Raw genomic sequence first — 3667 nt, 5'->3', positions numbered from 1 at the left:
GATACGCATTAACCAATGAGCCACGATCGTCAGTACACACAATATACACACGTTTAGTCTTTTGAACCTATTTCCAAATTTCTTCCCCTAGGGGTAAGGTAGAAAGGTAAGAATGCTGAGGAAGAAAGCAAAGAAATAAAAGATACGAAGATAGATCAGTGAAATAATCAGTTTAGCAAATTCATTCTTTGCCTACACCGTTTTTAATGTCATCCACGCGGTATAACTTGACTTCAGCATTAAAATGTCGCACAAATCAGCCTCCAAAGCATCGTCAATATATAGTCAAAATCACGCCATGCTGACATATGACATAGCAGTATAATATAAGTAGATTATCTCAGTCCTCAACTAGGTATCTTAATATCGAAGATTTCTATATGATACACGTGGCATAGGAACGGTATCTCTAAGTTTCTCCAATACAGGACCTAATTATCATTATAAATGCATCTTTCTTGACCTGGTTGACTCATAGTAATAAATAAATTAAAGTTGCTCTCCGGTTGCGAGTACCATTACTCATTTCTTTTTACATTAACTATATGTTGCTGCTTATACTCGGTGTAACCTACGTATTACTTATTACTTCACATATACGGACATTTTGGTCTCAATGCAGAATTTGAAGAAAACCTTTACTACTTGGTTATAGAGAGATTTGAGGCAACGGCCTTGCCGCAGTGGATACACCGGTTCTCGTCAGATCACCGAAATTAAGCGCTGTCAGGCGTGGCCGGCACTTGGATGGGTGACCATCCGGGTCGCTATGTGCTGTTGCCATTTTTCGAGGTGCACTCAGCCTCGTGATGCTAATTGAGGAGCTACTCGACCGAACAGTAGCGGCTCCGGTTAAAGAAAACCATCATAACTACCGGGAGAGCGGTGTGCTGACCACACGCCCCTCCAATCCGCATCCTCAGCCAAGGATGACATGACGGTCGAATGGTCCCGATGGGCCACTTGTGGCCTGGAGACGGAGTAGCAGGTGGCATTCCGGCACATCCCTACTCAATTCGACGACTGCAGCCTTCTATGGTTCAAGAAACTTAAAACTAAGGCAAATCCTATTTTCCAAATACGTAGAGTACCTTCTTCAATCACATCATATCCTTCAAGCTCCATCATTACTTTGCGTCCACATCACTCAAATGATTACGTCACCTGCAGAATACATGTACATGCTGTTAACTTACATGCTTTCTAAACAAATCAAACTCTTGTTAAAAGTTGCAGCTTAACATAATAAATAACCCTTTTTGAATGTTTTTCCTGGTACTTACTTAGGTCTACATGGTGGTAAAGTCCTTTTACTCGTCCACTGACTGGCTCTGTCAACACATAAAAACCAATACGTGGCTTCCTGACTATAAGAGACGGTCCTTCGCATAGGTGTTGCCACTTAAGATTTTTATGTAAGATGAGAGATGGTTTGAAGAGTGACCTCAGAAGAACACGCTCGTTCAAGCGATACGACAGAAATTTATTGACATGCTTGTCAAATGCCTTTTTTCTTAAATTAGCATGAGTTGTGAGAGAGATCAGGGCTTGTCGTAACTTATTATGAATCGTTCAAATGCTCTGAGCTCTATGGGACTTAACATCTGAGGTCATCAGTCCCCTAGAACTTAGAACTACTTTAAACCTAACTAACCTAAGGACATCACACACATCCATGCCCGAGGCAGGATTCGAACCTGCGACCATAACGGTCGCGCAGTTCCCGACTGTAGCGCCTAGAACCGCTCGGCCACTCCGGCCGGCACTTATTATCTAGGTTGACTTCTGGACCTTGTATCTTGCGGATAGGATCAGCCCATTCATTGCTTTCCTTTCGCCTGGAGATTAGTTCTGAAAGTGTGAAAGCGGTCGAAGTGTATGGAAGGTTATTTACAATCTCTTCAAATGGAGAGTGGTCGTGCGGTTCTAAGCGCTACAGTCTATAGTAATTAGTTCTAAGTTCTAAGTGACTGATGACCTCAGAAGTTAAGTCGCATAGTGCTCAGAGCCATTTGAACCATCTTCAAATGGAGTAACGAAATCGACCCACAGTGTTTGTTAGTTCGGTACATAGGTGAGAATAAAACGATTAAACTCTTTGAAGACTAGTTCTGTCGGGTTACTTTGGGTTCTAAATCTTGAAATTAGAATCTAACACCATTACTGGTAAGAAATTGTCTCCACTCTTTTCCAACTAAGTTTGAAGCATTATCAGATAACATGGTTTCAGCGTACCAAAACGAGGAAAATAACCCTTTTATATTCGTCTTGCTAAAGGTTTTGCACTGGAAGAATTCATCGCGTATAAACGCACGTACTTAGTGACGAGATCTAGCAAAACAGCAAGGTACTTAGCACCTCCTCTTCATCTCGGAAGTGGATCTGCATAGTCATTTGATTAGGACGCTCAGTGTAGATAGTATTCAAAGGTATGACATTCGAAAGATTGAAGGGCTTTGCCTTCTGACAGATTAAACAATTGCTTAGCAGTTTATGAATTATCTTATGCAGATTGGGTACATTGCAATAGGCAGAAATCTTTCTTTTACACTTCTCAGGGCCATAATGTCCCCAGGATAGGTGAGTGTACCATATGAGATATTCAACGTACTCATCAGAAATACAAACACACCATTGCTCCGTCAACATAGATGTACGATGAAATAAAACACCATTGTCGTATTTATAAAATCTCGACAAACGATGATTAGGGTTGTCTTGTAGAAGCTGTTTGACTCCCTTCCGTTTATAGTCGCTTTCTTGCAGGGTACCCATCTGACGGCAAAGACGCAGAAAATAACTACGGTTCAAGGGATCTTTCATGATAAGTATCTTGTGATTGGAAACCTGTTCTACAAGTTCCGTAGGCTCCGGCACACCTTCCGGAGTGCGTGACAATGCATCTACAGCGATGTTGTTCTTTCATTTCACGTAAACAATTTCGAAATTGTACTCCTGTAGAAATAGGCACCAGCGGGTATGTCTCGGATGATAGAGGTTACACGAAAGGAGAAAACTAAGAGTTTGATGGTCGGAATACACTTTGATCGGATGACCATAAATGTAATAACTGAAACGGCGGAGCGCCCATACAACTGCCAATCCTTCTAACTCCGTAACAGAGTACGATCTCTCGCACACGACTGGCGAAACTAATTATCCTAATCTCCTCTTTTATCTCAAGTTTTCTTTAGCTGGAACAAATAAGCGCCCAAGCCTTGAAATGAGAAGTCACAAGAAATGCAGAATTCTGAGTTTATATCCGTATGACTGAGGATATTGCTGTTCAGAAGAGCTTATTTGATTTTGTCAAAGGCTTGCTGACATTCAGAGGTCCATACCCAATGATCGTTTTTCTTTAATAGATTGTTCAATTATGGATTGTTCATGGATTTATTTGGTATAAAGCGACTAAAGAAAGACATTAACCCTAGAAAACCTTTTAATTGTCTTTTGGTGCATGGCACAGGCAAGTTCCTTACAGCAGACAGTTTGTTAGGATCAGCAGAAATTCCCTCAGAAGAGATGATATGATTAAGGAATTTTACTTCTTTCTTTGCAAACTTTGATTTCGGTGAATTGGCGGTAATGCCAAAGTTAGCAGACCTCACGAAGATCTTCCGAATCAAGTCAAGATGTTCCTCCCATGAAGTCGAGGTTACTAAGA

At 41.2% G+C, this 3667-nt stretch overlaps 1 pseudogene; it reads left to right on the top strand.

Annotated features, from left to right (window-relative positions):
* The first annotated feature begins 665 nt into the window (after nucleotides 1-665).
* LOC124556051 lies at nucleotides 666-783 on the top strand (annotated as a pseudogene).
* Nucleotides 784-3667: the final 2884 nt, after the last annotated feature.

The sequence above is a fragment of the Schistocerca americana genome, chromosome 1 (assembly GCF_021461395.2).
Source record: "Schistocerca americana isolate TAMUIC-IGC-003095 chromosome 1, iqSchAmer2.1, whole genome shotgun sequence".
Taxonomy (NCBI): Eukaryota; Metazoa; Arthropoda; class Insecta; order Orthoptera; family Acrididae; genus Schistocerca; species Schistocerca americana.
The sequence above is the reverse complement of the archived record's forward strand: the minus strand, read 5'-3'. Positions and strand labels throughout refer to the sequence as shown.